The following is a 25424-nucleotide window of genomic DNA, read 5'->3' on the forward strand; positions in this document are numbered from 1 at the left end:
TTTGTTCCACTAACTCTTGAGAATCCTGCAAGTTATCAGATAATCTTCTTCTTACTTTCAGATATTTTTGCATTTGCCTTTGCATGTCTACAATCACTTGATTAGCATGATCCAACTCTTCTTGCAGATACACAATCTTCCAAGATTGTTTATAGCCTTCCATTGATAAGATCTTTCTCTTTAGGTAGTTAAACCCTTTTCCAAGATTCAAGCTCTGATACCAATTGTTAGGCCCAATATGGAAAGCTAATGTACTGAGAGGGGAGGGGTGAATCAGTACTTCAAAACTTTTCTTCAATGATAACTTTATTGTTATGCAAAAACATAATAGTGTGGTAACATAAAATAAAGTTAAAACAAATAGATAACAATCATACATGATTCACTCCATAACACATATATTTTGGTTACGTAGAAACTCTTGGTTAGAGAGAAAAAATGCGGTGGGGATGGCACCCACAACTTCACTACTGCAATAATAAAGAATGCTCAGTTAGAGCTACATTTAGCGATTTTTGATAGCTTACCCTGTTAGGAGTAACAAGATCTATTAGATCTACCTTGCTAAAGGATTTTACAACATTTATTCTGAATGCTGTACCTAGTTAGAGGCTTTACAATTTATAGACTTGATTAGAGTCTTTTACCCTGTTAAAGGTTTCTCTTTCAACTTTGCAATATTACAATAAAATCATTACAAATATTTGCAACTTTACATCTGAAATGTTATAGCAGATTCTATGTGCTCAGAATAAGATTACCTTGCTTATAGCATACCTCAGTAACCCATATAGTAACTCGGTAAACCCTTCTGTTTACTCTATTCTTTGACTGTTCTCTGAAAACTTTCTCGGTGACCTCTATGTCTCTATAATAGTCATCCTTCATCCATACATGCACTTAACTCATGTTGTATAAATAGATCTCTTAAAATGGTGATCCAATTCATTGCTTCGATCTTACAAACAAGATTCCTCGAATGAATAACTAAACAAAATATTTCATTGGTTAGATTGATCTCGTAATCATACACAATCTTCTAGTGCAATTTCCAATGTAATAACAGTTAGATGTGCCTCGATCTTGTAACACATTTTCATATGCATGTCTAGGTTCAATGTATCTGGTAACATGTTTCACTCAGTGAATATCAACTCGGTGTGTCATCTTTACTGCTCGGTAGTCATAAAAGGATACTCGATAGACAGCTCAGTGTGTACTGCATTCTGTGACTGCTTTCTACTGTAACCAACTAGATTGTGTATACCAACTTCTCTATGTGTACCGACTACATGATTCGGTAGTGCTAGCCAACTAGAATATATAGTATGAATTTGAATATAAAAACTAATGGCATTTTGATAAGTAGTAACAACGCGAGCAAAGTAAGCAGTAACTACAGGTGTCACTTCTACCTCACCAAACTGTCCCAGAATCTACCTTGGAAGATACATCTCGATAATCCACTGGGTCTCAAAGGTCCTACCGATCAGATATCTTTGTTGTTGGCAGAAAGGCAAGTGTATTGTATCATCCTCCCAGCCAAGGCACTCTAAGTATGGTCTCCAAATAAAATGCTACAATATGTCAAACTGATGCCTCCAATACAAGGTGTTACTTGAACTCCTATGTCTGATACCTGCTGTGTACCTGAAAGCATAAGGCTCATCAGGCTATAAATCTACATGAATGACAGGCCTAGAGATAGAAATATGCTCCCATGCCCAAGTCTGGAGCGGAGTCACACCACAACCAATAGCTTGGTATCCTAGATACACAATACCATGCAACTAATAGTACAACATGGTTAGTAGACAAGGACCCCACACATACAATCGATGATGAACAATCATATCATGGAGCACTCTACCCCATCCAACTAGAAATCCATGACTATGTCTGTCAGGTATCAGTAAACCACCGACAACACCGTATAATACAATAGTCATGTCATCATAATCTAACCGGGACCAAGGGATGTCATAACGACCACTGATCTGCAAATCCTGTATCTCACAGTCGAAAAGTGCACATAGTTTAGCAATGCCATCATCATGGTCATATACAAATCTCTCACCATGAATAGGAATACACAGTATACACCATAGATCCTCTAATGTAATGGATGCCTCACCAGTCGGAAGATGGAAAGAACAAGTCTCAAAGTGCCACCGCTCTATCAATGTTGTAATCATAGTTGTGTTGGTCGTAACCTCTGGCAAGTGTAAAACATGATATAGACCAAGCTGTCAGATATGCTCAATCTCCTCATCAAGTAAGTAAGCTCGAAGATCAAGTCCACTGGGTCTACTCTGTCGGCAATATAACACTCCAATGTTTTCCTGCAATGAGAAAATGTTGAAGATATCAGATATCGGATCCCAAAAAACAAAAATATTTTCAAAATGCATGACAAAAATTACATGTACAATGAATGCATGATAGTTATGACTAATGTGGTACAATTATGACTCTTGCGTGACGTTTAAAGCTAATGCATAATTACATGAGCACATGTGTTACAATACACACTATTGCGTAAAGAAATGAGTGAGTACGACATGTTTAACATGAATGTGTAACACTTAAGCCACATGCATAGCATTTAGATTGTGTACGATACATTAACAACGTATGCGTAAACATCGACAAGCGATTGCGTAATACAATGCAAAAATTGGTCAGTGAAATTTTTTTGGAAAAAACTAAAAAATAGGTAAAAAATAAAGAAAATTTTGAAAACACCATGCCACCAGCCCCAAGAGGTCTTTGATATGAACGTACTCAGTCAGACAGATGCAATCAAGCTCTATAACCAGCCATGGTGATCAAATACTCGCAAGAAAGGACACAAATTGCAGAGAAAACCAAGAAATTACCAAATTGCAAATGAGCAAATGAAAACCTAAAAATCTCTATTTATAGCTCAAAATTAGGGTTTTTTGACACCTCGACGCTCGTGGTCCCTGCCAGCTTCAAACACCTTGTAGCCTACTCAAACGATCTTGAAATTGCACGAAACTTCACACGCTTTCTCGTTACACTGATATCGAAAACATGGTCTCAATTTATGAATTTTTCGACCACCTTTTCCGAGGGGGAATATTTACACTATACAATAGTACCAAGGCATGTTGGGGCATAATTTTTTGTTTTCTTTGAAACAATGACGTTCCGACTTTGTCTCAAAGAGGGGCAAATGTAGACACCTAAAAATGTCTCATTGATCATGTACTAATTATTCCTCTAATTGATTAAATAATCTTTATTATTTAATTAATTTAATTAATCATATTCTTCTAATTTCATATTTCCTCATTATCTTACTAATTATTCTATTTCCTATTCTATCATCATCTAATCATTCAACTCTCTTCTAAATATTAATTAAATATTAATTATTTAATTAATTGTGATTTTATCCTTTAATTTAAATAATATTTATTATTTAATTAAGTAATTATTTATTTTAATTTCATTAATTCTTCCATTTCTAAATAATTAGATACTTTCTTTAAATTATTTAATTAACTAATTAATTCTTCCATTTCCAAATCCCCAAATTCTAATTTCATTTAATTTTATTAATTCTTCTAATTTCATTTAATTTCATATTCTTCTAATTTCATCAAATTCAATCACATGTGCATGATTTCAAAAACCAAATTGAAAATCAAAGTCAAGTTCTAAATATATTCAAATGCTAAATTGAATTAAAATAAATTCAATTATTTGAATTAAAATCTCATGCAAAGATTAAATTCAAAATCTAAGTCAAAGTGTAAGCACATGTTAAATTAATTAATTCAATCAATTAATTAATTAAATCATTATCTCTCCCATCTCTATTTCCATCTTTTAGTTAGCTTTTTCTTAATAAAGCTTTCTTTGTCATCAATTAATTTTCCTCCAATCATTCTTTTTCTTCTTTCAGTCAGCTTTTTCTCAATCAGTTGACTCAATTAATCTATTCAATCTATTTTGTTTCACCTCTAAATCAGCAGTTCAACTATCAATTTTCATGTGAGCTCACCTGAGTTCCACCTCTTGATCATTCTATTCCACCTTTCAATCAATCTCATCCAAAAATCTATAAATTGAACATTCAATCTCTATTCTCAACAATCATGAACTTTGAATCTTTGTGTGACTGGTTACCAGCACAATATCTAAGAGTCATCATAAAACAAAGAAGAGAAGAGCAATGGAAGCTATATGCAATATTGGAATAGGGAGTTTGATTTGAATTATTTTAATTCCTATTTGCTTGATTGTGTTATTTCACTATTAGTTTGTTAAGATTCTTTGATTAGATAGGGATTTGTGATTTGCCTTTGATTTCTAATTGAATACTTGTTATAAAGATGAATTTTACTTGCATACACTTAGGCACTACATTTGCAATGGATACTTAATTTGGGGCACAAGATTTTCTTTGAAAATGTCGCCTTGCTCAACTTCAGGGATATGACTAAGACATCTATGGTATATGCCTCTCCATCTTTGCAAGAATGTAGCAAAGGTTTCTCCTTCCTTTTTCTTTGTTGCAAATAAACCCATGAAGGTAAATGGACCCCTCCATCTTTTCAAGAATGTAGCGAAGGTAAATGGATTATCTATATTGAATGCAAAGTTTGATATGAATAACTCAACCAATTCTCCCCATGAAGCAATCTTGGGTGGGAGGTGTAAAAACCATTCCAATGTTGTCCCTCCATGACTTTTGGAAAATAGCCTCATTAAGTATGTATCTTCATGGGCTACCTCAATACATGCTATGGAAGAATTACTCGACATGATCTCGTGGATCACCTTTCCTTCTATACTTGTCAAACTTTGGAGTTTCAAAATGCAGGGGAAATGGTGGCATGTACAAATTTATGTCAAAATGATATGGATGGAGGTCCTCCATTGTATAACTCTTTTTATCATTAACTATTTGCATTTTGATCATCTGCTTTTGAAGATTCTCCATTTGTTGAGTTTGGATCTTTGTTTGAGTCAATGGTGTACTAACTTGATAAGTGTTTCCCACAAAAGGGATAGTGTTGGAGTATCTTGGAGCTTGCTGAAATGTGGATTGACCATGTAATTGTGCACCATAAGTCCCACTAGGTGGTGTAAAGTATGCAAATTATGTATTGACATTCAGCTGAGTTGATCTAGTTGTCCCTTGATCCACATTTTGGCTACTGTAGGTGGATCCAACTGAAACTAAGGGTTGAATTATACTTGCTGAAGTAGTGTTTTGAGCTATTGTAGCTTGCATTGTTACACTGGGCGTTATCTGGGATACAACATTAGTACTTGTTAATGCCACTGTTGACTGTGCTGAAGTTGTAGTCGATTGAGTATTTTGAAAGACACCCTGGGTTGATGTAGAAAATGCTACTTGAGTCTGTGTAACAATAGGCACTTGAGTAACATTTTGATTCATTGTCACACTTGGCAGCAATATTGCCAAAATGTCCACCCCTGGAGGTAACTTGGCTCTATTTTGGACAAATAGTGAGAGATATATGTCTCTATCATTGTTGATGAGGGCGTTGAGGATCATAAACTTTGCTGGATCTTGTTGGGCTGCTTCCAATTCTTCTTTTGCTAGATTATGTTGTATCTCATCAATGGAAGGAAACTTGTTTGTGTTTGTTGATAAGGTTGTAGGTCTTTGACCCTATGTTTGTTGATTTGTGGATAGATTCATGTTCAATGTGGGGTTAACTGAAGGGTCATCGTTAGGATCCATCTAATGTTTTTCCTTTTGAGCACATGCTAATGGCATGAATTTTATTCCAAAGTGATCTTGACTCTTTAAGACTCTCTAAAATGTGAATGCAAGACTCAATTAAATGCAAAGTCCTATAAAGACACACTATTGAGGTTTTTTGAATGGGAAATAACCATCTACTTTCAAACCTATGCAGCTAGGTATGCTTCTAAGAATCTCTAAAGACTAAAATGCAGACAATGCAACCTATGAATGAAGACTCGCTACGTAGGATTTCAGAATTAAAACATAATGCTTTTAGTGTATTTCTGAAATGCTTCTAGTTCTGCCTCCTCTTTCATTTGATTTTTGAGGTCTATGTCAATTTGTACTGACTTTCAAACTTCATCTTCTATGATAGCTTGAACTATGTTGTATTGGTCTTGATCAACTATCAACTCCTCAACAAGAATATTCAAACCATCAATTATTTCTAATTGAACATTGTTTGGCCCAAGATTGGGTTGCTCAAATAGGAATTTACCATCTCCTTTCAAACCCATATGCTAAAGACTACAATGCAAACTATGTAGAACCTAGGAATGATTGACACTTTGCTTTAAGAAATCTAACAAGGATTTAGAAACTCTACTATGGTCTTTTCGACCAATTGCCTGATGGCTTCCTTTTGAGCTTCCTTTTTTATCTTTTTCCTCAATTTTTCATCAAGATAGACAGATTTTCGGATCTCATTGTCTATGACAGTTTCAACTATGTCATATTGGGCACAATTAACTTCTAATTTCCAAGCAAGGTTATCCAAACTATCAATTATTTCTAATTGGTCATTGTTTGGCCCAAAACCGGGTTGCTCAAATGGAAATTCGTCGTCTCCTTTCAGACCCATGTACTTAGGTATGTTTCTAAGACTCTAATGCAATACTAAATTCTATATGAGTGGATGCAAACCTGATTGAAAAATACTCTTTTGTGATGTGAGGACTTGTGCAAGGACTTTGTGTAATATGATGACACTAAAGGATTATGCATGAACTAAATGCCTAGACTTAAGATCACTTGAAAATGCCATGTTTTCCATCTTTGAATTTTGCAAAAGTTTCAGTTTTAATGTTGATGTTGATATTGAGACTTGAATTTGTTGATGTGTTGATCTTATTGAATTTGGTATTGCAAACACACATTAGAAAGAAAAGTAAAAAATCTTAAACAAAGAGAGCACTTGTTCAAAGGAATTTTTCAAATCCTCATGAATGTTGAGATCTTTTTCAAGACCCCATTTTGTTTTTGATAGGATTTTGGCAATTCGATAAGACATCAAGAAGACTCTCCTAAGGTCAAAAGGTCACACGTATTACCACAACCCACATCTTGACACTCCATCAACTCAAACAACCCTGTCACACCCTAGGGTGCACATAGTTTTTTGCCTTTTTCCAGAAATTAGACCAAAGAAGATAGCTCCTCGATTGGCCCGTTATCCTAGGAGATATATGGTGAGTGTCTTGGGGTGGATTCTTCCCCACCCTTGCACTGTGATAATTCAAGTGTCTGGTTACTGACTTGGTTTGGCCTCTATTGCTATGGCTTCTAGTAAAGGCTTCTATTTGAATATACCCTTTGAATTCATGCAAGCACAATTGAGGCCTATATCCCAACAAAGTACCAACCAAGATGTAGTCATGCAAGCATGATTGAGACCTCAAGGCTCTACAAAGTGCTTGATATGAGATAACTTAAATATGCTCCATCCCCCAAGATTTTCATCTCAAAAGGTGATTTAATTATAGTGAGTTAGAATACTTGTCTTTAGTCGTACTCACTTGGGTCATTCCCTTCACACTGTCCCCCTCAAGGCAACTCAGGAAGGTAGGCCCTCTAAAGGATGTAAGTACATAAATTAAATGAAAACATAAAAGAAGAGAGTCTAGTGTTCTGATCACCCTTTGAAGGGGAGAGCATAATACCTATTACTTCAAAGACACATAAAACATAATTCTTTTTCACCCTCCAATTGCAATAATTTGTTTTTACTCTAAGTGGAGATGTTGCTCCACACAGACATGGTATTCATTTTTAATCCTCATAGCAATTTGTGAAGTAAAGAAAAGAGTTTGTTTTGTTCTTTTTAAGAGCACCAAAAGAAAGTTTTCTACTCTAACCCTGTAGATGAAAAATGACGTTAGTGGATACATGGTGGGCTATCTAGCCTATCTTTCCCTCAGTTATAGAGCTCTATCTTGTTTACAATCAGAGAGTCATTCTGACAAAAATCAACAAACATCAAAGACAAAGTGAAAAAAATTTCAAATGGCACTTGCAAATTGACTACTAATCAATTGTGAATTACCTATTGATCAAGTGTGAATTACTATGCTATCAATTGTGAATTACTCTGCCATCAATTGTGAATTGATCTCTGAGAAATTGTGTATCATTGTCATGTCAATTACGAATTAGTTAACAAGTAAAATTTAATTTAAACAAAAATATAAGATAGAAGAGAGAAGTTTATTCTGCGAGAATGTCACTCCAGATCATGCAAGCCATCACTTTAATGTCATAAAAATTAAATTTGGCAAGGAATCAATGAATGTTTCTGTGGTATTGAGAGATTGCCTCTCCCTCTTCAATTTCATGAAGTTGTCTTTCTATGTTTAGAACGCCTTGGTATGTTCTTTGTTGTCTTCTATGCTATCTTGCACTCCTAACGTGCTTGAAATTTTGAAAGTGACCTTACCTACCATCAAATTAGACACATTTCATGTAAAAAGATGAATTTTCCAGAATTAGAAAATATTTATGGGTTAGATGCGCAAGACCAATTAAGTGATAAATGACAAACAAAATTGATTTTTGACCCCTTCTGGCAACTGCAGAGCTTTTTAGCAATTGCAAGACATTTTAATAGAAATTGTGAGACATTTTAACATCAATTGTGAACTGATATTAGCAAGTGCCAATTTCTTCACTGTCAATTGCGGACCTGCATTTTCTAGGCTCATACAGATCTGCAAAATGAAACAAAATAGAAAGTGAAGGTTAAATTTGATCGTTCACATCAAGTTCACCATTGTTTTCATGCTTGAATGTCATATGTATTAAGCTAATTAGAAAATAAGAACGAATAACCAATTCTCAACTAATTAACAAACATCAAACATAATCAATTAAAATCAATACAAAATGAGAAATGAATTCAAATAAATACTCCCTCATCCTGCATCTTTTCTTCCATTGTGCTTCTCCGAAGTGTGCTTGTAGGTGGCTCTCAAGTGTTGCCTGGGGTTCCTGCATAGATTAGCCAATTATTTGAAGACTGATTCTAGATTGAATTGAGAAAAGAGGTTGAATTTATAGATTTTCAACACAAAGAAGGTGAGAAATAGAACTCAAGTGTTGATTGATAGTCAACTAAAATTTATTGATCAGTGAGCTCAATAGATTGATTTGTTAACAAAGTTGATTGATTTTTTAACTCACTTGATTGACTTGTTAACTCATTTGATTAAGGAATCAACTAGATTGATTGGATAGTGAACATAATAGATTAGTCAGTTGACTGAATTGATTGAGAGATGATTGACTAGATGGATTAGAAGACTGAAATGATTGATTAGTCAGAAAAAGTTGATTGAGAGTTAAAAAGGATGATTGAAGAGTTAACTGATTTGATCAATCAATTTGATTTCAACATGTGCTGTAGGATTTTTAAATTGAATTTGATTTTGATTTTTAATTTGGATTTGAATTTGGACTTTCAAATGCTGAAATGCACAAGAAATTAACTGAAATTCACATTTGGTCGAATGTTAATTTGGAAGAAATGAAATTAATTGAAATGATATGAAATTCAAATTTGGGGAAAATGTGAAATGAAACTAGATGAAATTAATTAGATTTAGAATTTGGGGATTTGGAAGAATTAATTAATTAATTAATTCAAAAGATATTATTTAGTCATAGGAAATTGAATTAATTAAATAATAAAGATTATTTTCTTAGGTCCCGGATACAACTGAGAGGTGGGGGGGGGTGAATTGGTTGTATAATAAATTCAAACCCAAAACCAATTAACCAACTTAATGCTTAATACCGGTAAACCAGTTAAGTATGCTGGTAGACAGTGTTAACAATAAATTGCTATACCGATAAGGATTAATGCATGAAACATAAACATAAAGTCATCCACAACACATAAAACCAATATTTGTACGTGGAAACCTTGTAAGGGGAAAAACCATGGTGGGAAACCTTACCCACAATCAGATGATACTATTGCAAATAGTAAGTTTACATAATGGGGTCTGCACATGTAGAAAGGCCAACAACCTAGAGCTCACTGCTCAATCACAAAATGGGAGTCACACTGACTATAGTTGGATGGTTAAATCCAATAAGAATGTACTGCATAAAATAGCATCTTCATATGTTGGATTCAGTACTGGTGTAATGCTGATATGCTTCTACAAAAACCTAGCTTCACCTTCAAATGATGTCTTCATGTATACCTCTGCTTAATCTCGCATATACCTTCACACAATTATTTTTCGCATTCCACACTTGATCTTACAAATAAGATCTTACATTTATACCATAACCTAAGACCAATTTTAGTAGGTTGGCTATACAAGATATTACAATAAACATTTTACATACAATATAATATCTGATGCAATAACTGATTAAACATGTCAGCTTAATGCATTTACATCAATGATAAATCATCTCCATAGCATGCCATGTTGATCTGGAAAAGATAAAACTACCGGTGTAACCTTAGATAACCTGGACCTATTTGCCAGTAAAAGCAAATATGCAAATATGAATATAACAATGATTGATTCTTCAAAACAAAGTGTCCACATGATGTCTTCGACATTACCAAGTGTCTTCCATAACATTCCAAGTGCCAGTGAACCATGTACCAGTAACTGTGCAATAGTTACTTTCTTGCCAGTGAATGTTGCTGCATCTCCAAAGTGCTAGTTTTAAGTAGGTGTTGACATCAATGACAAAACCATACCAAAATACCAACAATCTCCCCCTTTGGCATTGATGGCAACACAAGATGGAAAAGCCATCAAAGTGCCAAAACATAAATGCCAAATACCAAAAACCGACAATCTCAATTTCTCCCCCTGGGAGCAACATGAGTTTATCCAAAGATTTATTTTCAATACCAATCTCTCCTCAAAAATAATGTGTTTTTCCATTGATATCTCTCCCCATTTGGCATCAAATGCCAAAGCTACAAAATTAAAGTTCATACAAAATACCAACTACTCCCCCTAAGAAGTAGATTCCTCATCAAAGACTGGAATAAAAGATTTATCTTTTAATTCTATCGGTTGATGACAATCATGAACTATCTAAGTCTCTACCGGTGGTGGTATGAATCCAAGCTGATCTCTGAGATATTCAAAAGTTTCGTTAGGCAAAGGTTTTGTGAAAATATCTGCAAGCTATTCTTTAGTATTCACATAAACCAGTTTTATCTCCTTTTCTTCAACTTTTTCTCTTAGAAAATTCAGTTTGATAGAAACATGTTTTGTTTTAGAATGTAATACTGGATTCTTAGATATATCAATTGCTACCGTGTTATCACAATATATAGTAATGGTTTCCTTGCATTTTACCTTTATGTCTTTCAACATTTGTTTAATCCATAGTACCTGTGTACAGTTAGTTGCTGCTGCAACATATTCTGATTCTGCTATTGATAAAGATGTACAACTTTGTTTCTTACTCAAACAATAAACTAATCTCTTTCCAAGAAAGAATGCTCCTCCAGTGGTGCTTTTTCTATCATCCACATCTCCTGCCCAATTTGTATCTGTGTATGCACATAGATCAAAATTTTCATCTCTAGGATACCATAAGCCAAGATTTGTTGTGCCTTGTAAGTACCGGAAAATCCTTTTTACTGCTGATTCATGATTTTCCTGAGGATTACTTTGAAATCTAGAAACAATACATACTGCATTCATAATATCAAGCTTGGTTTGTGTTAAATACAGTAAACCTCCTATCATAGATTTGTATCTAGTTGGATTAACAGGTGTAGATTCATCCCTTTGAGATAATTTGTCATTTGTAGTCATAGGTGTGCTTACCGTTTTAAAGTTCTCCATCCCAAATTTCTTTAGTAATTCTCTCAAGTACTTGGATTGACTCAAAAATATACCTTTATCAGTCTGTGAAATCTGCAATCCTAAAAAGAATTTTATTACTCCAATCATAGACATTTCAAATTCTTGCTACATTTTAATAGAAAATTCCTTGCATAATCCATCTTCTCCTCCAAAGATTATATCATCAACAAATACTTCAATAATCAAGATGTCATCATTAGTTATTTTGTAATATAAATTGCTATCTGCATTTCCTTTAGTAAAACCAATCTTTAAAAGATACTTATCCAACCTTGCATACCAAGCTCTTGGGGCTTGTTTCCATCCATACAAAGATTTTCTTAACCTGCAAACCATATCATTGTCATTTGTCAGAGAAAATTCAGTAGGTTGTTCAATATATACTTCCTCTTCAAGATATCTATTCAAAAATGCACATTTAATATCCATTTGATAAACTTTGTAGTCCTTGTGAGTTGTAAAAGCCAAGAATAATCTACCTGCCTCAATTCTGGCTACCAGTGCAAAGGTTTCATTGTAATCGATCCCTTCTTTCTGAGAATATCCCTTACACACTAGTCTTGCTTTATTTCTGACAACCTTACCATCTTCATTAAGTTTGTTTCTAAATACCCATTTGGTTCCAATTACATTTTTATCTTTAGGCTGGGGAACTAATGTCCAAGTATTATTTTTCTCAATTTGTCCTAATTCTTCTTCCATAGCTTTAATCCAAAATTTATCTTCACATGCCTCATTAACAGATGATGGTTCAATTTGAGAAATAAGACATACCTCTTCATTTGCCAATCTTCCTCTTGTCATAACTCCTTTAAATTTGCTTCCAATTATCTGATCTTCAAAATTATTCAACTTTACATACCGGGGTGTCTTAGTTTGTTGTTGTTCTTCAATTACTGTGGAATCCTTTGATGGTACCGGGGTAACTAGATCTTCATTCTGTATCGGTGGATTTCATGTAGGTTCATTTGTCACAACTTCTATTGCCAGTTCAGAGTCTATATACCTTGAAGTTCCCCTGAATTATTCACCAATCTTTACATTTGTACTCTCAACAATTTTTTGCAATCTCTTGTTAAAACATCTATATGCCTTGCTTTTAGATGAATAACCAAGAAATATTCCTTCATCACTTCTAGGATCAAATTTTCTAATATACTCATCTCTTCTAATATAACATTTACTTCCAAAAATTCTGAAATACTTAAGAGTAGGAGTATTACCAAACCATAGTTCATGAGGGGTCTTACCGATTTCACCTTTGATGTGAACTTTGTTGAATCTATAGACAGCAGTGTTGACTGCTTCTCTAAAATACACATGTGGTAGATTTTCTTCTGATAACATACTTCTTGCTGCATCCAATATAATTCTATTTTTCCTTTCAACAACTCCATTCTGCTGTGGTGTCCGAGGTGCTGATAACTATCTTTTGATTCCATTCACTTCACAGAGTGTATTAAATTCCTTAGATGTGAATTCTCCTCCTTGATCTGATCTTAAACATTTGATTTTCTTACCGATTTCATTTTCAACCATTGCTTTGAACAGTTTGAACTTCCCAAGTGCTTCTGATTTTTCTCTGAGAAAAGTAACCCAACACATTCTAGAATAATCATCAATAATTAGCATGAAATATCTATCACCTTGTAAGCTTCTAGTTCTATCTGGACCACATAAATCAGTGTGAATCAAATCAAGAGCATTATTAGATTTTTCTGGAATACTTTTGAAACTAGCTCTAACTTATTTTCCAAATTGACATTCCTTACAAATTGTATTCTGAGGTTTTACAATTTTAGGTAGATCTCTAACTGCCTTAGAAGTAGTGATTTTTACCATGAAATCAAAGTTTACATGACATAGTCTCTTATTCCATAACCAACTTTCATCTATATGTGCAATCAAGCATGCCTTTTCACTGTTGTTCAAATGAAAGATATTACCTCTAGTCTAATTACGGGTTGCAATTTCCAAACCAGTTCTATTCATGATTTTGCATTTTCCATTTTTAAATTGTAACTGAAATCCCTTCTCAACTAATTGACCAACACTTAAAAGATTATGCTTTAATCCTTCAACATAGTAGGCATTGTCAGTGTTATGCTTACCATCAAGAGATATTGAACCCTTACCTTTGATTGAATAGGCTTTGTGATCTCCAAATCTTACTAAACCTCCATTGTATTCTTGAAAGTTCAAGAATTTACCTTTGTCTCCTGTCATATGATGTGAGCATCCTGAGTCAATGATCCATTCATCCTTTCAACTTTGGTTGCTAGGGCTTGTTCTACTAGTTGAGTAGTAGGTTCCAGTTGATCTTCTATTATAGCAACAAAAACCCATCCATTGTCAGATGGATCCTCATCAAAATCATCAGTCACACCTTCATCAGCAATGTAACAAGATTTGTCTTTGTTTTTCTCAAATCTGTATCTCTGATATTCAAGATTAGGCTTGTATGTTCTCCTAGCTTCTTCTCTTAGTTTGGCATGTCTATCAGGGCATCTCGAAGCCATATGACCAATCTTATTGCAGTTAAAACATTTAAAGGGTCCTTTACCTTCATACTTACTTCCAATTGGACCTTTTGGCATTTTTCTTGCAAATAGTGCTTCAAGTTCTTCAAGCTCTTCATTCTCCTTCCTGGTTTCTTCAAGTTCCCTTGCATAGAAGGCTTTCCAATCTGATTTGTCAAATGATGGAGCTGATGATGTTGATGCTTTAAAGGCCAAATTAGTTTTTATAGTAGCAACAGGACCAAATTCCTCAATTTCAAAGGTTGAAAGTTTTCCAATCAATGTATCCCTAGTTGCTGATGTATTAGGCATTGTTCTCAACTCATTTATAGCAGTAACCTTCATTTTATATGCCGATGGGAAACCTCTTAAGATTTTTGAAACAATTTCATCCTCACTCAAAGTTCCTCCACAATATTTAATACCCAAAACAATTTCATTTACTCTTTCCATAAAAGTAGAAATCCTTTCATCTTCTTCTATTTTCAGATGTTCATACCTGACTCGGAAGCTTTAAAGTTTTGCAATCTTGACTGTGGAATCTCCTTCATTTAGTGTTTCCAAATGATCCCAAATAGCTTTAGCAGTAGACCTATCTGATAATCACATGATTTGTTGATCTGATAATGCACTCAAAAGTGCTTCTCTTGCTTTGCAATCATTCTCTTCATCTTTAGCTAAGGTAGTTGGAGCAGTTTGACCAGCTACAGCAGCTAGTATAACTATTCTTAGTAACTTCCTAGATGTCTTTACCAATGTAATTCAGATGTGTCTCCATCTTGATCTTCCATATCCCATAATTGGTTCCATCAAGTTTAGGACTGTCCTTCCTGAAATAATTAGTAGACATTGGATCTCCTCAAGTTGTTAAACTTCTGCAAAAGAGGACTAAGCTCTGATACCAATTGTTAGGTCCCAGATACAACTGAGAGGGGGGGGGGTGAATCAGTTGTTTAATAAATTCAAACCAAAAACCAATTAACCAACTTAATGCTTAGTACCGGTAAACCAGTTAAGCATGTCGGTAGACAGTGTTAATAGTAAATTGCTATGTCGGTAAGGATTAATGCATGAAACATAAACATAAAGTCATCCACAACACATAAAACCAATATTTGTACGTGGAAATCTTGTAAGGGGAAAAGCCATGGTGGGAAACCTTACCCACAATCAGATGATACTACTGTAGCTAGTAAGTGTAAATAATGGGGTCTGTACATGCAGAAAGGCCAATAGCCTAGAGCTCACTACTCAATCACAAAATGGGAGTCACATTGACTACAGTTGGATGGTTAAATCCAATAAGAATGTACTGCACAAAATAGCATCTTCATATGCTGGATTCAGTACTGGTGTAATGCTGATATGCTTCTACAAAAACCTAGCTTCACCTTCAAATGATTTCTTCATGTATACCTCTGCTTAATCTCGCATATACCTTCACACAATTCTTTTTCGTGTTCCACACTTGATCTTACAAATAAGATCTTACATTTATACCATAACCTAAGACCAATTTTAGTAGGTCGGCTCTACAAGATATTACAATAAACATTTTACATACAATATAATATCCGATGCAATAACCGATTAAACATGTTAGCTTAATGCATTTACATCAATGATAAATCATCTCCATAGCATGCCATCCTGATCTGGAAAAGATAAACCTGCCGGTGTAACCCTAGATAACCTGGACCTATTTGTCGGTAAAAGAAAATATGCAAATATGAATATACCAATGATTGATTCTTCAAAACAAAGTGTCCACATGATGTCTTCAACATTACCAAGTGTCTTCCATAACATTCCAAGTGTCGGTGAACATTATATCCTGTCGGTGAACCATGTACTAGTAACTGTGCAATAGTTACTTGCTTGCTGGTGAATGTTGCTGGATCTTCAAAGTGCTAGTTTTCAGTAGGTGTTGACATCAATGACAAAACCATACCAAAATACCAACATATTTAACTAAGGAAAATGTCGCAATTAATTAAATAATTAATATTTGAGATAGAGTTAATTGATTAAATTGATTTGAAAATAGAAATTCAATAATTAGGAGTGTTGAAGGGTGATGATTACAAGAAATATTTATTTTAATAAGATAATTAAATAATTACTTAATTAAGTAGAAGAATAATTAGTGTAGGATCAATGAAACATTTTTAGGTGTCTACATGATGCACAACTCAATTATTGTTAGGCTAACCGGTGAACAACTGGGGGGGGGGGGGGGTGAACAATTATTAATAATCCACTTAATAACCTTTAATCAGATTAAGTAGCGGTAAAGCAGAAACAGATACCAAGAAACAATACAACTTAACAATTAGACATATAATTAACACAAAGCAATCATACCACATAACACCATGATTTGTACGTGGAAAACTCGAAAAGGGAAAAACCATGGTGAGAAGCCCACCCACAGTCAGATGATACTTCTATAGAAAGTATGTGATACAATGAGGGGTTGCACATCCAGGAAGGCACACTTCCTAGAGCGTAGTGCTCATTACAAAAGAGTGTCATTGACTACAGAGAGGTTAAAACCACCTCAAGACAAATGGACAAAAATCTAGAGTAATGAACTACCAGAGATAGCATCTACCATGCCTGATTACAATCCTGGTTAATCTCAATATCAAAGACCTTTGACCTCTTCCTTAATCCCAATTCGATCACCTATGATTGAACAAATCTCCTCCGCATATGATATTGCATTTCAAGACCATGACACTTATTACACATTCCCATACCATGATCTGCAATGAGATCTTACATCATTTTATACCAACTCTAAGGCCTAAACCAATTAGGTCGGCCACCTAAAAGATATTACAATAATATCATTACATAAATCCATATTACAATCATATGCCATGTCGGGTTAAGACCAAAACAACAATAACCAATCCATAGAACATCTCGGTAACATGTAGAGTACACATTAACATGATACCGGTCCATAACCTAGATAGGCACTAGACCTATTCTGGATCCACCATGCTAAAGCAATGTCTTCAAGCTATTTGAAGCATGATCAAAGAAAATATTTAGCATCCTAAAATCCATGTAGAAGCCGCACCAACACCACTTATGCATCCTATCAAGATTTCTCAATAAAAGCTTTGTCTTTAAAACCTTAAACCAATGTTGGTAAGGGTTTACAAGAGTGTATGATAGAATTCGATCACCAAGTCAATATCAACTAACCAAAACATGCTCCAAGAGCATGTAACACATAAAATCAAACATACTCCATTGATCCAAACATGCTGGAAGTGTCCAATAGATAGTCTCTTTTGTCGATAACACTAGATCATCTACCAGTAACCAAAACCTGTCTATCGGTAACCAACCATAATAGCTAGTGTTGAAATCAATGAAAAGACATCAATGCAACACATAATCAATTCATCCATAATGCTAACAATATCCTCCTTTGGCATTGATGGCAACACTAGATGTGAAAAACATCTAAGTACCAAAAAATGCCACACAATTCTCCCCCTATGGAAGACAACCAACAATCTCCTGAATATCAATAACTCTCCCTCTGTGAATGATATCTCTGTAAAGTTTTGAAATTATTTTTCACATCACTATCTCTCCCCATTTGACATCAATGCCAGAAATCTGGCACAAATATCAAAGCAAGAATGTAAACCTCTGAATCTCAATGCTGACTACTCCCCCTAAGTAGTTGCACCACTCATCAGTGCTAGAATGAATAATCTCTGATAATGCATGTTGGACTGATGACAAACTACATCAATCAAGTCTCTACCAGAGGGGCAAAAACCCCTAACCTGTCTCTCAAATACTCAAATGATTCCTTAGATAGTGGTTTAGTGAATATATTTGCGATCTATTCTTTAGTGTTCACATAAACCAATTTGACTTCCTTTCCTTCTACCTTTTCCTTTAGAAAGTTATACTTTATTGATATATGCTTAGTCTTAGAGTGAAATACTGGATTCTTAGACATGTCAATAGTTGCAGAGTTATCACAATAGATAACTACCAGTTCACTAAAATTTACCTTAATATCCTTCAACATTTGCTTCATCCACAAGACTTGAGTGCAATTAGTTGCTACTGCAACATATTCAGCTTCTGCAGTAGATAAAGAAATGTATGACTATTTTTGCTGATCCATGAAACCAGTTTCTTGCCAAGAAAGAAGGCTCCACTAGAAGATCTCTTCTTATCATCAGTATCTCCTACCCAATATGAGTCAGTATATGCACATAAAGTGAAATCATCATTTCTAGAATACCATAAGCCATATTCTATTGTTCCTTGCAAATACTGGAATATCCTCTTTACTACACATTCATGATTTTCTTTAGGATTAATTTGATATCTAGAAGCAATACTTACTGCATTCATAATATTTGGTCTAGTCTGAGTTAAGTATCGCAACCCACCAATCATAGACTTATACCTTGTCAGATTTACCGGTGTAGAAGTATTCTTGATAGATAATATCTCACTTATCACCATAGGAGTACTTACGGGTTTTGAATTATCCATACAAAACTTCTTCAACAATTGCCTCAGATACTTAGTTTGATAGATAAAGATGCCTTTGTCAGTTTGAGTAATCTGCAAACCTAAGAAAAATTTCATCTCACCAATCATGGACATTTCAAATTCATTCTTCATGTTGTTAGCAAATTCCATGCACAATTTATCTTTTCCTCAAAAAATGATATCATCAAAAAATACTTCAATAATCAGAATATCATCATTAGTACTTTTATAATATAAATTACTATCAACACCACCTTTAGTAAAACCAAGCTTCAAAAGATATTTATCCAACCTTGCATGCCAAGCTCTAGGAGCTTGTTTCAATCCATATAAATCTTTCTTCAATCTGCAAACCATATCTTTATCATTTGTCAGTGAAAATCCATCAGGTTTCTCAATATATACTTCTTCCTCAAGTTCACCATTCAAAAATGCACATTTAACATCCATTTGATAAACCTTATAGTTCTCATAAGCTGCATAGGCAAGAAATAGTCTAACGACTTCAATTCTGGCTATAGGTGCAAATGTTTCACCATAATCAATTCCTTCCATTTGAGAATATCCTTTACAAACCAATCTAGCTTTGTTTCTTACAACTTGGCCATCCTCATTTAGTTTATTCCTAAAAATTCCATTTAGTTCCAATATTATTCTTATTTTTAGGCCAGGGAGCTAAAGTCCAAGTCTCATTCTTCTTTATCTAATCTAATTCATCTTCCCTAGCCTTAAACCAATGTTTATCTTTACAAGCTTCAATAATAAATGTTGGTTCAATTAGAGAAATAAGACATACCTCTTCATTTGCCAGTCTTCTTCTTGTAATAACTCCCTTGTTCCTGTCTCCAATGATTTGATCTTAGGAATGATTTAACCTTACATACCTTGGTGTCTTCTAAATTTTAGGTTCACTGCTCTGATCATCAGTCACAATTGAATTTTCTAATTGTGTCGGTGTAACAGTTTTAGTTTCTTGTACCAGTTGAGGCATTGTCGGTTTAGTTATGATCATTTCCACTGCCGGTTCTCTATCATATGATATAGATTGATTTCTGTACTTCTCATCCACTTTCACATTAACACTCTCTACAATTTTCTGCAATCTTTTGTTATAACATCTATATGCTTTTCTTTGAATTGAATAACCAAGAAATATTCCTTCATCACATCTAGGATCAAACTTTCCAATTGAATCATCTCTTTTGAAATAGCATTTAATTCCAACATTTTTGAAATATTTAATAGTAGGTGTATATCCAAACCATAATTCATAAGGGGTCTTATTGGTTTCACCTTTGATGTGAACTCTATTGAATGTGTAGACTGATGTACTCAATACTTCTCTCTAGTAGATGTGAGGCGATTTGGCTTCTATCATCATAGATCTTGCTGCATCCAAAATGGTTTTGTTCTTTCTTTCCACTACTCCATTCTACTAAGGAGTCTGAGGTGCAGATAAATGCCTCCTAATTCCATTTGTCTCACAACAACTGTTAAATTCATGAGAAGTGAACTCACTGCCTTGATCTGATCTTAGACATTTGATTTCCAATCTAGTTTCTGTTTCAACCTTTTCTTTAAAGATCTTGAATTTCTCAAAGGCTTTAGACTTCTCCCTAAGAAAAGTCACCCACATCATTCTAGAATAGTCATCAATAATCAACATGAAATACCTATCACCTTGAAATCTTCTAGTCCTTGCTAGAACACATAAGTCAGTGTGACTCAAATCAAGAACATCATTAGATTTATCTTGTATTCTCTTGAAAGAAGTTCTAACTTGCTTTCCCAATTGACATTCGTTACATACTGGATTATGAGGCTTCATAATCTTAGGTATATCTCTAACTACCTTAGTTGAACTACTCTTAAAAATACAATCAAAATTAACATGACACAACCTCTTATGCCATAACCAACTCTCCTCAATATGAGCAATCAAACATGTCTTATTACTAGTGTTCAAGTGAAAGATGTTACCTCCAATCTGAATACCGGTTGCAATCTCCAAACCAGTCTTTTTAATGATGTTACATTTTCTATCTTTAAACTAAAGTTGGAAACCCTTGTCCACCAATTGACCAACACTCAAAAGATTATGCTTTAAACCTTCTACATAATAGATATTGTCAATATTATGCTTACCATCTAGGGAAATAGTACCTCTACCTTTGATCATACATGCTTTGTCATCTCCGAATCTGACTTGACTGCCATTGAATTCTTGCAAGGAGAGAAATTTCCCTTTATCTCCAGTCATACGATGTGAGCATCCACTATCAATTACCCATTCATCCTTATCTGTAACTTTTGCTGCTAGGGCCTTTTCTTCATTCATGATAGCTAGTTGTAGTTCATCTTTCTTTAAAGCATAGAACACTCATTCCTTTCCATTGTCAGATCCACTAGTAAAGTCTTCTATTGGTTCATCCCTAGAGTCATCACTTACTCCTTCCTCATCCGCTATGTAGAATTGTTTACTTTTCTTGAATCTATATTTCTGTTCTAGTTAGGCTTAAATGATTTCTTAACTCTTTCCTCAAACCTTGCATTCCTTTTAGGACATCTAGATGCAAAATGACCAATTCTATTACATGCAAAACATTTAAAAGGCACTTTTCCTTCATACTTACTTCCTGCTGATTCTTTAGGTACTCTTCTAGAAAATAAGGCTTCAAGTTGCTCAAATTCTTCATTTTCTTTCCTTATATCTTCCAATTCTTTTGGATATAAGGCTTTCCAATCACTTTTGCCGGTAGATGATGATGATGATAATGATGCATGAAAAGAAGGTTCAGATTTTGTAGTTCTAGAAGGTCCAAGTTCTTCATGCTCAAAAGCAGATAATTTCCCAATCAAAATGTCTCTATTAACTGAAGTGTTTGCCATTTCTCAACTCATTAATTATAGTTGCCTTCATCTTGTAAGTACTGGTGGAAGGGATCTCAAGACTTTGAAAACTATTTCATCTTTACTCAGAGATCCTCCACAACATTGAATTCCCATGGCAATCTCATTTACTCTTTCCATAAACACAACAATTCTTTCATTATCTTCCATTTTCAAGTTTTCATATCTTACCCGGTAACCATCAAGTTTAGCAATTTTGATAGTAGGATCACCTTCATTCAAAGTTTGAAATTTATTCCACATAACCTTAGCCGATGATTTGTGAGTCAATCCCATGATCTGTTGATCAATAAGTGCACACAAGAGGGCTTCTCTAGCTCTGCAATCATTTTCCATATTTTTATCCAAGTCTACAAGAGCAGGATTGCTAGATGCCAGATCATAAGGTGTGTATCCTTTCTCAGTGATCTCCCAAATATCCTTGTCAAGACATCTAAGATGAGTCTCCATTCAAATTTTCCATATCCCATAATTTGTTCCATCAAGCTTAGGGATTTCTCTTTTGAAAAATAGTTGTCGGTGGATTAGTTGCCATAGGATCTACCTCAAGCGGTTAAGCCTCTACAAAAGAGGACCAAATCTCTGATACCAATTTTTAGGCTAACCGGTGAACAACTAAGAGGGGGGGGGGGGTGAATCAGTTGTTAACAAATTATATCAATTAATCCACTCAATAACCTATAACCAGATTAAGTACCGGTAAAGCAGAAACAGATGCCAGTAGGAACAGATACCGATAAGCAATACAACTTACCAATTAAATAGATAATCAATGTAAAGCAACCATACCACATAACACCATGATTTGTATGTGGAAAACCTGAAAAAGGAAAAACCATGTTGGGAAGCCTACCCACAGTTAGATGATACCTCTACAAAAAGTATGTGATACAATGAGGTGCCTGCACACGCAGGAAGGAACACTGCCTAGAGTGCACTGCTCATTACAAAAGAGTCTCACTGACTACAGAGAGGTAAAAGATTCCTCAGTAAAAGATCTATCAGTAAAACCTTAAACCAATGCTAGTAAGGGTTTACAAGAGTGTATGATAGCATCAGATCACCAAGTCAATATCAACTAACCAAAACATGCTCTGAGAGCATGTAACACATAAAATAAAACATACTCCATTGATCCAAACATGTCGGAAGTTTCCAACAGATAGTCTCTTCTGCTAGTAACACTAGATCTTCTAATGATAACCAAAACCCATCTACTAGTAACCAACTATAACAACTAGTGTTGACATCAATGACAAGACATCAATGCAACACATAATCAATCCATAATGCCAACAATTACTTCCCTATGTTTGATACAAAAAAAAGTCTTGGGTAGAGATGCTAACAATGGAGGGAACTACAAGGAACTATTCAAGTTCCTCATTAATGATTGGATCCATGTACTCAAATAGCCACTAGCTGGTTGGCTTTATTATATTAAGACTTTATATATCATTTTTAATATCTAGTTAAGAATCCATGTTATTTTTTGATATGTTGTAAGTATGCTGCTTGTTAGTGTGTTGTAAGTTGTTAATCAATCATATGTAACATCTATAATCAAGTAAGTTCGTTCAATTCTAACTTGCAGAGAACTGGTCTGATGCATCCATCAAGAGGTCAGCTCGAGGTATGTATATGTTTCACAAATTTTGGAATCAAGCCAACTATACCTTTTCGAACTATAATTATTTTTCATCTCAACACTTCAGGTCAAATTAACTATTCCTTTTTATTTCATGTATATCTCAAGACCTACATTTTGAATTTCAGATTCATATGAGATTATTTGATATGTTTTATAAAGGCAAATCTAAATTCAGAGCTTTTCAGTTGGATGTTAGTAAATCATTTTGCATGAGCATAACTGAAGAACATGGAGCTGTGTCAGAAGAGGGAAATCCTTTATCCCACATTGTTTGTGGGATAGGCTCTTTTAACACTTAAATGCAAAGTGGCCCATATGATAACTATCAAAATAAAAATGGCTTTTGGTGTGAAGAAGGTTGAACCCAGTGGACCCCATGCATGCAGATGCACATCTCGAGGCAACCAACTTTTTACGATAGACTGGCAAGGATGGAGGTTAAAGGCGAAGTAGATAAGGAAGATTTGATGGTTGGGCGAAAAGATCCAATGATTGTCGCTACACCACGATGGGAAACCACTCGATGAATATCCATCGTGACTAGGTGACAAGAGAGAGCTTCATTTTGGTGGTTAGTGAGGTTGTGCTAAGGTGGCAACGCAGGGACTCCAGAGACAATCAGAGGCTGAGACATGGTGGGCTGGGCAGATGAGGTGGGCGGCCTAGGTGTGATAACAACCATGCAAGTTGGAAATGATCCAATGGTCGTCACTATACGGCAATGATAAATAGCTTGCTGGTTAATCCTCATGACTTGGCAACTAAGCACGTGCAGAAAAGGGGAGGTTAGAGAGCATGCAAGTTCAAGATTGATCCAACGACGGTCACTATACCATGATAGGAAGTTGCACAACCTATATCCCCCGCAACATAGCAACTGTGAAGGTGGCAGATGAGGTGTCATCTGGATGGATCTGCAAGCAAGATGTGCCACATGGTAGAGTGTAAAAGAAGAACCCAGGTCCAAGTGGTGGGTAGGTGGATCCGCAGGCGAGTCAAAGAGTGACATACGACACGGATGGATAAAGAGAAGAGAGAGCCGCTTAGGCAAGGTTAAAGGCCAAGTAGATAAGGAAGATCAAACAGTCAGTCGAGGTGATCCGACGGTGGTCGTGGTACCGTGATTGGAAGATGTGCGATGTTTATTTACCGCGACATGACGACCGAGTGGTGGGACCCGCTAAGAAAGTAGTTTGGAGGAGATAATGTGTGAGTAGGTTAGGAAAGATCTAACGGTTGTTGCTGATTCACTATGCAAAGATGCATGATGAATACCTATCACGCATTAGTGACAAAGAGGAACCAAAGTGAAATGGTGGGTCCAGTCAAGATGAGTTAGTAGCTGAAGTGGTAGTCAGGTGGCATGCCATCAAAATTGACTTATCGAACAAAGCTAGGCTATGATAGATCTCTAAAAGGACTCATCGAAAGCAACAGTCTCATCGACATGAAGTTCATCAAAGAAATCAAAAGCAGTCCCATCTAAAATAAAAGGTATCGATGAAACTACAGAATCGATAAGACATGAGAACAACTCACCGAGGGAGGAAGTTGGGCTGGAAGAATAATAAAAGAGAATTATTTCTTATCATATCACATTGCCTTATGTATTATTTGAATGTGCATTAAAGATGAAATTTATGTATATCTATCCTAGATAAGTGCTTTGATTATATATTTTAGGATAAAGCATTATTTTATATAAATGAATGATATGTTCACAAAATTATTTTCTTAAAGATGGAAATACTTTGATTTAAATGAATTATTTTAAAAAAGTATAAGTAAATAAATATTATTGACTTTTCAAACTAAAAGCTAAGGTGGAATATGTTTTAAATTTTAAATCAAGGAATTTGATTGGCTTATCTTGTGTTCAGGAGATAATGAGAAGATGATGGATATTTGCTAAAGAATTTTAT

This window comes from Cryptomeria japonica, chromosome 10 (assembly GCF_030272615.1).
Source record: "Cryptomeria japonica chromosome 10, Sugi_1.0, whole genome shotgun sequence".
NCBI classification, from domain to species: Eukaryota; Viridiplantae; Streptophyta; class Pinopsida; order Cupressales; family Cupressaceae; genus Cryptomeria; species Cryptomeria japonica.